The following is a 13,598-nucleotide window of genomic DNA, read 5'->3' as shown; positions in this document are numbered from 1 at the left end:
TTAATTATATGTTAACCTTCTGTTAATTTAAGAAGCGATTATATTTGATGCCTCTTTTTAGTTCAGCCTTTTTACTATTTTCTTTAATGTTGGACAGTTTTCAGCCTGTACGTTATCAATTAAAAAGAATCTCAAGTCATCCCTAAATATTATATATACTTTCAGCCACTGAGATTTTTCCGTGGCAGCCTGCACACTGAAAATACAAATAAAGCCTACACTGAACGCACAAATTTTCTGAAATTAGATTCTCAATCTACATTTAGTTCTGCAAGCATTAAAAAGCAAATACTGTCTGATCCTGATGCAAGACTGAGTTAAGGTTACTGAGCAACCACAGGGTGTAGTTTTTATCTCAATAAAAAAAATACGTACATCAATGTGGTTTCATTGACTGCAGGAAGTCATGCTGACACACAACAAATATGATTTGAATGAAATATCCTTCAATACAATTCCTTCTTTTTTCTTTTTTTTTTTTTCTTTTTTTAATGTTTTACAATCTCTCACTGCTACAACCTTTTCTGTACTCCCTTTATTTTGCAGAAGCTAATTTTAGCGTCAAAACACTGCATAAATCTAGCTGTCCATCAGCGGCCAGTGCTGCTTGCAAACTCAGACACTTCCAATTCATTATGGTAAATGGTATTTATAACCATGATCTTTTCACATGTCATGGCTGACAGAACAAGTTTAATCCTATTTGGAAAGTGAGTGACTTTGCTGTCATGGGTCAATCGTAAATGAATTCTTCTTGCTTCCCCCTCTTCCCCAGTGTCGAATCTGAGAATGTTCTCCCTCAAAGACTGCTGCCAAGGGGCAGTCCTGTCCTGGAGCTCTTTCCAGTCAATTTTATGTTTTTAACTTACAAAATGTATAGTTTTCCAAAGGTGCATTTCTTAAGCTGAGCCCTTTTGAGAGTGCATCTGACTTAGGCTCGTGCTGTAGCAAAGTACTTGACTGGTAAACCACTTTTCGTACAGTTTGCCAGGATAACAAAGCTGATCAGCAGCTTGCTTAACGGAAAAAGAAGAGCATCCATGTTTGAGTCTCTGTAGATGATGCCAATCAAGTTAAAATAACATACCCGATGATCTAAAGACTACATGACTTTCACATGGCAGTACTCTGTCCATCAGTAGCTTTTGGTCACTGAATTTTAGGGAGATACAAAACAATTTCTTAAGCCTGGAGAGATGGAAAAAAATGACGAGCTTTCAGTCATATAAATTCTTCCTCTATTCCTTGATATCTTAAACGAGTGGAGTTCCACCAGCAGTGCCTTACCCATGCCAGGGACAGAAACAAATGATGTGTCATATACCACGACACTAGTTCACTTAGTAGTTCATTTCAGTCTGGAAGTGCTATGGTTTTGATAGCAGTTCTTTTCATTCAAGTTTTCTTACAACATCCATGCAAAAGGCATCTTGTATAGATCCTTCCACTGCCTGCTTGTACCCCATCTCTGCTATCTAGCTGTCATTACTACAGAATTGTTAATGGATCTGGCAACGCTCCACTATAATGGCTTTGCAAAAGCTCCAAAATGGCACATTTTTGTATTGTATAAAAGAGGCACCAGTTGGTTTTAAATAAGCTCTCACAGGATGTTAATCCAGTCTGTTAAGGACAGCTCTGTAATTTTTACTTCTATCATCTCAACTTCTTGCATTATTCATAGAGGTACTTATGTATACAAGATAAATAGCATAATTTACCTCCAAATAAAACACAGTGGTTTCAGACCTAGTGAAAAAGTAAAATTAAAATGGTTCCTTTTTTTCTAATATTTCATCATGTTTAAGTCACAGTGTGATAATATTAAAAGGAAAACTACTCAGTGTGACACAATAGCTACACAATCTGCAGTTTCCATGAGACAGAAGAGTTGTGTAATAAAGACATATGTTCATCACACTGTTTGGTACTCCTTTTCATGCAAAAAAATACATATCCTTATCTTTGGTTGGCTGCTGATCAGGAGACCTAAGCAAGAAAGACATGTACCAAGAAGAAGGGGCTGCACAAGTCTCAGGCTTCCTGAATTAAAATCATACCCTGACAGTTAACTCTGTTATCCACAGCTTCGTGGATACAAGAAGTATCCTACAACTTTGTGTTCCACCTTACAGGAGAACACCAGAAAAATGCACCCAGACAACTGCAGCATGAGTTCAGTGAACAACACACTCTTCCAGGAGACGGCACTAGCAAGAAAGAGATGTCACACAGCTGCCCTGCTGCAAAGAGTCATTGCAATGCTTCAAATCAACCCTGAAAGCAGAGACAACTATTTCAGATGAGTGGAGATGAAAATGTCTCTCGCTAAAGGAATCTCCCACGTGCCTAAATTGATGCAAGCAAATCATAATCATGCAGTTCTACATGAAATTATGTATAGGCTGAATTTTATTCTTTATTAGTAACTCCTACTACATTGGCCATATCATAGAATCATAGAATCACCAAGGTTGGAAAAGACCTAAAAGATCACCCAGTCCAACCGTTCATCTATTCCCAATAGCTCCTACTAAACCATGTCCCTCAACACAACATCCAGTCTTTCCTTGAACACCCCCAGGGTCGGTGACTCCACCACCTCCCTGGGCAGTCCATTCCAGTGCCTGACCACCCTTTCTGAAAAGTAATACTTCCTCATGTCCAGCCTGAATCTCCCCTGCCGTAGCTTGAAGCCATTCCCCCTGGTCCTATCACTAATGACACGAGAGAAGAGGCCGATCCCCAGCTCACTACAGCCTCCCTTCAGGAAGTTATAGAGAGCAATGAGGTCTCCCCTGAGCCTCCTCTTCTCCAGGCTGAACATTCCCAGCTCCTTCAGTCTCTCCTCATATGGCCTGTGCTCCAGACCCCTCACCAGCTTTGTTGCCCTCCTTTGAACACATTTCAGGGCCTCAATGTCTTTCTTGCAGTGAGGGGCCCAAAACTGGACACGTATCATATCATTAACTCCACATGGGTTTTGAGAGTTCTCTGCAGTCACCAAGAAGGCACTGCATTTTTTTTTAAACACATAATACATTGACAGTGGCCATCCTAGGAGTCTGCTACTTTTTCCCAGTGAGCAGTATAAGCTCCTACAACACTCTGACCTTGTCACAGGTTACAATTCGTCATGACTGGAATACCAATGACTCAGACACGGTACAGCAATTTAGTTGTTAAACAAATGGCAACTCAGAATAACATAGATAACTGTATAATTTACTTGTATTTGAATAATGACTCATGGCTGCCACTCACTCATGAGGCCAGTTTGTTATTAGGACCACAGAGATGCTAAAAATCAGAATGGACAGAAAGACATCTCAGCCATATTTACTGACCCCTTCAATAATCAATTTCTTGCTTCACCATTGAGGTAATAGAGACTCCACTTCTATCTGACCAAAGCCAGGAACAGGCAGCACAGGAAATCCTTCCTTGATATTTAGCTTCTTTTTTAATTACTTTCATTTTAACTCATTAGGAGACTCGGGGGGTGGAGGAGGAAACAGTGCCAAATAACATATTCTTCTCTCCCCAGCAGTCATGGCTGTTTTCACAGACTGATTTTAATTGCGTTATATTTATATTGGCCTTTGCAGTTCCTTCTCAGGCAGGAACAGCGCTGCCTCAGTAAATGGCACAGGTTCTGCTCTACTTTTCTATTTTAAGGACCCAGCTCTAAACTCTGACAATTTGGATTTGTTGAGATAGTAAACACACCTCAAATTCAGGAATAATCAATCTTACAGAGCAGTTTAATGGCACAAAGTGGATTTCAGAGATTAAAGGTGCGCCCACCACTCATTATAATTAAAGAACAGCTGTAATATGCTCTATTGTGTAATGTCACATTGGTGTTATCAAGATTTTTAATCATCTGAAACACAAGTGTAAATTTAGCATGATGAGTTTAACAAGAAAAAATGAAATTAAATTGGTATCAGTATAATAACACAGACCAGTGGTACCAGCAATTTTTAAGATTAATTCTTTTTATATAACATCTAATTTACTGAAACTCATTTTTAATACATGCACCAAGCTGATGTTTTAATCACTTTGGTGCACGTCTCTTTCATGCACTCTTATTTGTCTATTTGTATGCTAAATAGGCAGCACACTTGGAGTCTGCAGCCTAACGGACCTGAATGACACCAATAAATGTCACTTCACAACACCGGAGCTGAAGCAGGAGTTTTTGATTCCCATATTTAGGGATTTCTAGGTGATATGGGAAACAAAAACTGCAGACAGGCTGCTCAGCAATAAGCGTGGCAGGGATATCCGAGGCAGGGTGAAGAACTATCACATTTAGTGATGCCTTTCAGTTTCCACTGCAAACAGGACTGTAATTATCACTTCACACACCAGAAACATACAGACTGACTTTGCAATCACTAGGGTAGGTTTTAAACTGAAGCACAGGCTATTTGTCACATTTTAGGGTCAACATGCCTCTCCAACTACATAATCCTGAAAACAGAAGGGATTTCACGTCAATATAAATTTTATTTGGCTCTACCCAAATGTTGGAAGGATACTGCTACCATGCTTGGTATAGCTAGCTTAGATGAAAGAGAAAAAAACAGTTATAAACAGCCAGTTCACCAACTACAACTATTGCTGAGCTGATGATTCTACTTCAGGAAATTAGGTCAGCCTACTTGTACCTGCTGGAAATCATAGATCTGCAGAACCATAGGACAGCCTGGGTTGAAAAGGATCATCCAGTTCCAACCCCCTGCTATGTGCAGGGTCACCAACCAGCAGACCAGGCTGCCCAGAGCCACATCCAGCCTGGCTTTGAATGCCTGCAGGGATGGGGCATCCACAGCCCCTTGGGCAACCTGCTCCAGTGCCTCACCACCCTCTGGGTGAAAAACTTCCTCCTAATATCTAACCCAAACCTCCCCTGTCTCAGTTTAAACCATTCCTCCTTGTCCTATTGCTATCCACTCTTGAAAACAGCCATTCCCCTTCTGTTTATAAGCTCCCTTCAAGTTTTGGAAGGAAATACCCCACAACTATCAGGAACTCTCCTCTCATATTCACTTGACTTCATATTCTTCCTAATTGTGTCAGAGCAGTTAGTCAGGACTCCAAAATTTTCTCTCTATATTTGTAGAAACACGTAACAATTACGCATGATCTCCATCCTATGATCAACCATGTACACTTAGTCTGGCGACAATTTTGTACAAAAAGCCAGTCCATTAGTCAAATAGTATTTATTAAATATCTTTGGTTAGATTTTCTGCAGAAGAGAGCAGTATCATGCACAATTTACATGTGAGATAACTAAGACACACTGAACTGACCACAGCTGCCCACTGCCAATATGTGAGATGCTCCCCAGTTTTTAATTGCAATCCAGTTTCCTGGCTTTGAGGTTATCATTCTCAATGCTCTAAAAGAAGCTCTCAAATAACCAGGTAGTGGTAAGGCCAACCTTCATTCCAGCCATGGGATTTTTGAAGAAATACTCAGTGTCTTTATCTCTGACTGCTAATTCAAGTAAATTGTGGGATTGTATGTGCAGCTATTCCATACAAAGCAGTTATTCAAAATGTTAGATATGCACACTAGAATACAATGACAGAACAGTTATCAACAGGAGAGATCATTCATGTCAGTAGCACATAACCAATGAAGCTCTCAGCACACAGAGAAATGCTTCCACAAAGTCAGGATTATGTAGACTTTATATATATATATATATATACATATACATATATTCAAATCTGTCCTTACTAGCACAGTACTTTTATGCCCAAAGCCGCTTAAAGTTAGTTCGAAGCATAAATGCTATACATTCAGATTCATTTAATGTTCAGTGACTGGTAAGACCATATTAAAAACATATTACAGATTGTGGAACTACATTTCAGTAAATCTGGATGGCAAAATGCATTATGTACATAATAAAAAGATGAATTCGTCAACCAGAATCAGAATTCTTTTGGCAATTGATTTTGGCATACTGTAACTGAAGAGCTACAGATTCCTTACCGACATCACAGAATTTGAGAAGAATCACCTTATGGGGATATTTGTTAAAACAAAATAGGTGATGTTCTGAAAAGGAATGCTCACCCCTAACAAAATTACTAAAATAATATAGATGCAGGCTGCAGCCTTCTTCATCAGGGTTACAAAAAACGAATGTATCTTCTTATGAAGCAGGACACTGACAAATGGTATTCTCAACCAAACACACCCATCGGTGGACTGCACGGAAAGAAGCATTCAAATGACAGCAGCTCTACCTGCAGAGCTTCATTGATGAGTCCGACTATTATTCTCCAATGCTAGCAGGCTAATTCATTTACAGTCCTTAGGTATATTACATAATGAATACATCCTTCTATCTAGCACCTGAAATACTGAAGTCCAATATCAAAGAGCCATGAAATGTGTATTATTTTATTGAGTACATCCTGCAACAGAAAGGAGATGCTCCCTACCATGCATTCTTCAGTGATTTGCCTCAAAGAATTTTAAAGTGACTTGCATGGTAAGTTCTCCTCCACTTCACTGGGCAACTTATACTGCAGGACCAATAGTCTGCAATGTTAGGAAGTTATTTTGATTAGTTTGAGCCCTTCCTTAATCAAAGGGTAAAATAACTCTTGCAAAAACAATCTCACTGCTAACAGGAGGCAGCAGCTGATGAGAAAATGGTAAAAAGCACTTTTCGTTCACTGTGGCTGGGTAGGGGAGTATCAGCCATTCCCCTTAAAATTCTTCTCCAAGTATGCATCACTGTACCAAAGGATACAAGGAGCAAAGACAAATTGCAGGTTTAGATTATAATAGTATGTACGCCCTATGGCACTCCTGAGACTTTAGTAATAATGGGAAATATTCTCAATTAGTTTTCTTTAATCGTGGAATGATTAACAGCTTCAGAAAAGCATTCTCATCCATACAGCAATAAACTCTCCCAAGGAAGCAAATCCCCAAACAAGCAGTGTAAAAAGAGCTCCTGAGATCATAAAAGGAATAATGCAAAGCTCTCTGCATCCTTAATTAGGGAAAAAAATGGTTCAGGATGGGTTGATCAATACAGAGCATATGGTAAAAGTGCATACTGTTGGAGAATGCACTGACACAGTTTCATAAGGAAAGTGAAATCTGTGGTGGATATTCCAGTCAACGCACTGAATTACAACTGCTATCATTCAATGCAAGATCCCTGTCCACTTTGGAATATATACATATTTATTTCTGGTAACAAGTAGGCTAAACAAAAAGATCCTTTATAACAAAAGACCAGAAGAATCATTTAAAAGAAAGCAAAAGTCTTTCATCATGTTCATAATACAAGTAAAGGTCATTCTGTATTTCAGTCTGCTGGAACTTTCTCCAGTCACACCAGTACCCATCCATCAACCCCCAAAGCAGTTAAATTCATCCAGTTTCCTAACTCTGTCACAACACGTGCATCAGAAAAGAAAAGCAGTGTGTTGTGATTTCCCACACACTGTTCAGTAAGTATATCGAGATGCATGAAAGAAGCGTGCTTTTCTGGACAATTTGGACAGCACTATATTTCATAGCACTAAATAATGAGTAAAAATGTTTTAAGAAATCTAGTAGAATGTTCAGAACAAAAGAACGGTCCTAACATCACCCTCAAACATGCAGAAAGAGGGCCAGAATTAGCTTCACTTGACTAGGAACTGTCCTGTGCATCCTCAGCAGTCAGTGAACAGGCAGTTGAAAAGGTTCACAGAATCCCAGAATGGCCAGGGTCGGAAGGGACCTCAAGGATCATGAATCTCCAACCCCCTGCCACATGCAGGGCCACCAACCTCCACGTTTAATGCTAGGTTAATACTGACTGCTTAATATCCTCCATCCTTTTCATCCATTTGAACCAGAATTCATGGTAATGTTAGGCTTGTGTGTTCTATACGTTATTACAGATTTTAAAAGTGTAAACACAGGAATTAAGCTAAAAATGTTCCCACAGAGAAAATCCAAAATTATTGGCTCCCATTGCAAAAAGAAGACAGCAAATCAAAACGCTTGAAACACATCTCAAATGAACCAGCCATGTCAGGTGAAAAACTCAGCAAATCCTTGGGATTAAGAACTTCAGTCATTACTGCTACCTTCTTTTCAAATACTGCAATGAGTATTTCCAAACAAGTAAGAAGTGACTGTTTCCTTAGCACAAAATGCGCACTTTGAAGACACGCTCTCTCTTTCATTTTTTAATTACAGACTGAATTTATAACTTCACTAAACCATTAGTTGCAGACTTTGATCAGACCCAGTTTTCCCAGACTGGGTTCTGCTTCAGACATCAATAATTCCAATTAAACCAACTCCGAGATATGACTGCATCATTTCTCTAAGCAATTAAAAATGTGCAACAGAAATAAGTAGAAAATCCTGAAAGAAAAGCCAGGGGACTCATCAAATGTTAATAATAATCATAAATACATTGCACTTCTATACCATCTTTCATCCTGTGATCTCAAAACATTTCCTAAGCATTATGTAATATTACAGTACTTTGTGGGGAAAAACATAAAACTGTAACAAAATTTTGTCCGCAATTATCTTAAAGGGGTTTGATTTTTTTTAGTATGAAGATAGTCTTCATTGCTTACTGTGTGAACATTGTTAAAAAAACACATTTATCAAAATTAGTTTTGCGTCCTCAATTTCAGTGAATTGACTAAGCTTTGTTGAACGTAATTGCTTTTCAACAGCACTCCCAAAGTTAGGAATTTCTCATAGAAATTGATTGCATTCTTGGAATGCCACAATGTAATCACAGAATAGCTTGGGTTCAAAGGGACCTGATGGATCATCACATTCTAACCCCCCTGCCACAGACTGGGCTGCCAACCATTAGATAAGTACTTGACCAGGCTGCCCAGGGCCCGACCCGACCTAGCCTTGAACAGGCATGGGGCATCCACAGCCCCTCTGGGCAGCTGTTCCAACACCTCACCACTCTCTCAGTGAAGAACTTCCCCCTGACATCTAATCCACTCCCGTAAGATGCCCCTACACAACCATTTCACAAGAGCCTCCATGCTAAACTACATTCCATTGCATAAGACAAATCATTTTGAACTTTCTGGAATCTCAAATGGCTACATGGTCTCAATATCTGTGTTTGAGGCTTTTGGAGGGTTCCAAAAACTCAGTGAACCAAGTGAACTGAGTTAATGGGGGACTGGAAGCACTGGTGCTATACCTCATGACGCTGTGTTTGGTCTTGATTAAAACTGCTTCTGCATTTGTTTCCTTGCAAGCAAAAATCTTTGATACTACAGAAATCTTTAGCAGCTCTTCAGTAAGTACTTCCGATAGGGTGGACATTAATGAATACACTGATACATTAATCATACAAAATGGTCTTGTTCAGCAAAGACTTTCTAAATATGCAGTCTGTTTCTGAATTTCATCATTAGTGAAACTGACTTGGCTTTTGACACACGGGATGCCAAAATATCAAGAGTTTTTTTTTAAAAAAAGAAGGAAGCAAAAAAAGCAAGCACTTCCGAGAAGAGCTGTCCTACATATGTTTATATATTTCGGAGGAAGACTTTATATATGAGGGGAAAATAAAAAAGCCATTGAAAACAAAGCACAGACATTGTCCATGTAAGATTTTTTTTTTCCCCTAATTGCATTAGGTATGTTCATTTTCACATGACGAAAAGACAGTGTGTTTCTTCTATGAAAACCATGGTGACTGAGCACGTCCAGAGCCAGGTCAAAGTCTGTTTGAGTTGAGTTGCTCTGGACAATGACTTGCAATGGGAGCAACAGTAGCCACAAACATCAGAGAAAGAAAAGGGGAAGGGGATTGTGGTACACTAGCAAAAAAACACATTCTGCCTTTACCACAGTTCTATGTGATAAATCACAGTTATTTATCACAGTTATTTATCACAGTTATCTGTGATTAAATGATAATGGGCATTGGAAATTATCCTTAGGGCTATGTGAAAGCTCCTAATGTCTCAACCTTGAAGGTGTACTCTGCTTGAAAGCCCGTAGAGAAGGTGATCCCTGCTTGACAGTGACTTAGGCCAAGGGTGGTTTCAAAGCAGGTGAATACTAAATCCCAGTAAAGCATGCTGCACACAGTTACCAAGAAACATGGGATCTCCACAAAAGGATATATGATATATGGCTTTCCAAAACAGGCTTTTCAAGCCTACATTGCTTGTGAGATTCTGTGGGGGAAAAAAAAGGCAAATTTTGAGATTCCTATTACATATAGTTCTTAACCTGTGCCAACTCAGAAATCTTACAGGCTAGCTTCTAATTTATTAAATACACTAAATACATGACTTCATTAAGAACATACCACCCCAAAATTAGCCAGTCTCTTGAACATGAGTCTTGTTTTCTTAAACATAAATTCAAAGAATCTTTCTTTTTTTTTCTTTTAAAGAAGAGGCCTTTTATTAATTTCCTTAGGGATATTTTCTTGGTAAAACTACCACCCTTTTCATTAAGTGAAAATGCAGTCTCCAGCTTTACAGACTTTCAGTCATCAAAATAACTGCAGTTCAAACATTATAGCCTACATACAGCTCTTTCAGAAATGCATCTAAACGTACATCTAAATTATAATCTTATCCAATATGTTCACTTCAGCTGCTGATAAAAGGTTACTGCCGTTAGACGTTGTCTTCATTTGGTTCAAAACAGTAATTTTTACACCCACAGTTTATCAAGAAGCAGAATCATCTTGTCAGGGTGGTAAGCACAGAGTGCCAAGACAGGTGAATCAGGGAAGCTGCTGACAGGCAAGAAGGAATTGGAATAATAAGAGAATATTTACAGTCCTCTCCCACTTCTGCCAGTTCTGCCTCTCAAAAGCGTAGCTGGGAAAGAACCAGCGTTACTGAACCAACACATTTTAAGTACAATTCTTTGTTTCATAAGAGAGTGTGTGTATTTCATTAGCGTAGCTCAGCTTTTAACTTAAAAAATGAGAAATATGAGGGCTAAGGGCCACCAGCTGCTTGCTCACAAAGAACTAGCAGCCTCACCTGGTGCCAAGCTGAAAGCATTTGTTGGGCAGAGCAACCACAGGGGAGGAAGGCAGTGCTGGTGATAGATGTACTCAGAGTAAGGGCAGAGCGGCGCTGCAGTCTTCTGTGTCACATGAGAATTGCAGAAGGGGCTCGCAGGTGCCTAATTAACCAAATCCACAATTCCTTTTCAGTCACTTTGATTTTGACCTTACAATGAAGCACTTGCATGCATAGTCCACTACAGTCTACCTTTTAATGATATTTTCTTCCCACAAAAAATCAAACATTCAACTGAGAGTTAACTATTTTATTGCAGTGCCCACGGCTTAGGAGTCAGGCACCAAACAGCATGCATGGATCCTTTTGCTTTGGAAAAATAAAAACGAAAACCCTAGCATAAAATGGCATTATCTTCTTGTCCTCTCTGTACCACAGAAGAATATCTGTTCCACGGTTTTGAAATGATTCCTTAGGATCTGATTTTCCAACAGGGAACGGTCACCTGTTGCTCATCCTGTATATCAGGAAGTAAGCAGTAGAAGTGTAACTGTATCCCATATTCCCATAACAGGCATCAAAACCCCTTCAAGCAGAAATATGATAAAGTGACATTCATCCCATCCAGCTTTCAGATGGATGGAAAGAAGGTATCTGTCTTAGAGCTAGTTATCTAGATCCCATTTATCATCAATGAAAAGTTGAGTGCTTTTACACTACAATTTATCTAACACTTACTTTAGATGCCTCCTTAGAAGACATGATGATTTAAAAATGCCTGTTTTTCTCCACTGACTATAGAAGTTGTTTAGCTGACTATCTCAAAGGCAGACAGCTGTAATCTCTTCTGTTAAAAAAAGGGTAAGACAAATTCCATTTCACTTAGCAATGTATTCATCTACAGGAAAAGGAAACAGTGACAAAGTGTTGCAGTGATTTGTAAACCTAAGTTATGCAGCAGTGTCAGAATAGCTCAGGCTGGCAGGGCCCTGAAAGGCATCTGTCCCAAGCTGCTGCCCCAGCCAGGCACGTGCTGTTAGTAGACCTGAATGCTCAGGGCTGCATCCAGCTGGCTCTGCCAAGGAAGCTCCCCTGGGCAACTAGCTATTTTTGCCTCATGGGGAAAAACGTTCAAAACTCTCCTGCTCTTTGCCCTCAGTACCTTGGCTGTGCTCCTGTTAATATCCAGACAGAAAAATTGTCCCTTGTGGGCTTGCTGTGGTCACAGCACTGGTTGCCTCCTTCTGACTGACTTCCTCTGGGCAGCTGGCTCTGCCTGGCCACTGCAGATATTCCAAAGGCATTTTTGATGCTTTCTTCCCTCCTCCCATTGCCTAGTTGCTCTGTGGACACTGCCTCCCGTTTAGATGCATTCTTGAACTGATAGATTCCTTTTGCACTGGCAGCAATAACTCTAATAGGCTGCATCAGCTCTGAGAAAGGACTCTACAGAGCCAATGTGAGGTTATCTGTTCAGTTAGCTGAAGATGAATTAGAAGAGAACATCTTCAAGGTGGTGCTGGTTGGATACTATGTACAGAAACAAGCTACTGGGGATGTTTTGGCCTCTTTAATGGTCTACTGGGAGACACATGATGGAGGAAGCAGTTTGAAAGATATGAAAGCAGTGCTTCTAATGATGCTTTAAGGGAGCAATTTTACAATGAGCCCTTGACTGCTTTCTGTTGTTCTTTATCGATTTTTTCCCCTTTTCTCTTACAGAATGAAATACTCAGGTGACATTTCAAAGAAGAGCTACTAATCCTAGTGCAAGGCAGAATTCCAGATGTACCAACACAAACAGCTCCCTTTTTGTTGGACAAGCTCTGGGGCATTGTTCTAAGCTGGGTGTTTTTTTGTTGCTCTCTTCCAGAAGAGCGTTCCCACCCTTTCAAAACTAAACAACCCATACATGCTCTGCTCTCAAATGCATTGAATAAGCTCTGTGCCTACTTGTACATGCCAGATGTCATTCAGCCTGCATTTGAATTCTTTAAAAAATGAATCTGCAACAAAGACTTTTTTTTCTGGCTTAAGCACTCATAGAACAGTCCTCTTTTCAAATAAATTTATCCATTTCTGAGGGAGGGAGGACTGGAATCATCTGAAATGCTTTAATAGCTTTCATATTTTATAACCTTCCTCATCAAAGTTTAAATTTTTACCTTCATTAATATTGCTGTAAGTCAAAAATGACTGTTTTTAAGTTGGTAGAATTATACCAAAAGACATAAAAGACAAAATGAGGTAAGAATAGAGCATCCTGGGAAGAACTGAATATGCATGCATTTGTTTTTCTGGCTGAAAATCTTCATTCAAAAAAAAAAAAAAAGAAAAGAAGATACTTTTCTATTTTTCAAGCCATTAAAAATTATACACAGCATACAAAGAAATCCCTTCCCTTTCTTTACCAGTCACTTCCAGCCCTGGAGCAATCTACAGAAGCTAATCAAGGCATACAGTTATGCAGGCAAGGACAAAGAGAAAGTGGTCAGAAATTAGAACTGATTTGTCAAATACAATTGCCCAAAGATTAATTTTTTCAACATCCCTTCCTGTCTATGTCAAAGTCTTGGA

At 39.4% G+C, this 13,598-nt stretch overlaps 1 protein-coding gene across 1 annotated transcript in view; it reads right to left on the bottom strand.

Moving 5' to 3' along the window:
• Positions 1–13,598, bottom strand: part of NELL1 (neural EGFL like 1) — a 266,056-nt gene that overhangs the window by 21,500 nt on the left and 230,958 nt on the right. The window lies entirely within an intron of this gene.

This window comes from Centrocercus urophasianus, unplaced genomic scaffold (genome assembly GCF_019232065.1).
Source record: "Centrocercus urophasianus isolate 14NV4802_14NV808 unplaced genomic scaffold, USGS_Curo_1.0 seq_7, whole genome shotgun sequence".
NCBI lineage: Eukaryota > Metazoa > Chordata > Aves > Galliformes > Phasianidae > Centrocercus > Centrocercus urophasianus.
The sequence above is the reverse complement of the archived record's forward strand: the minus strand, read 5'-3'. Positions and strand labels throughout refer to the sequence as shown.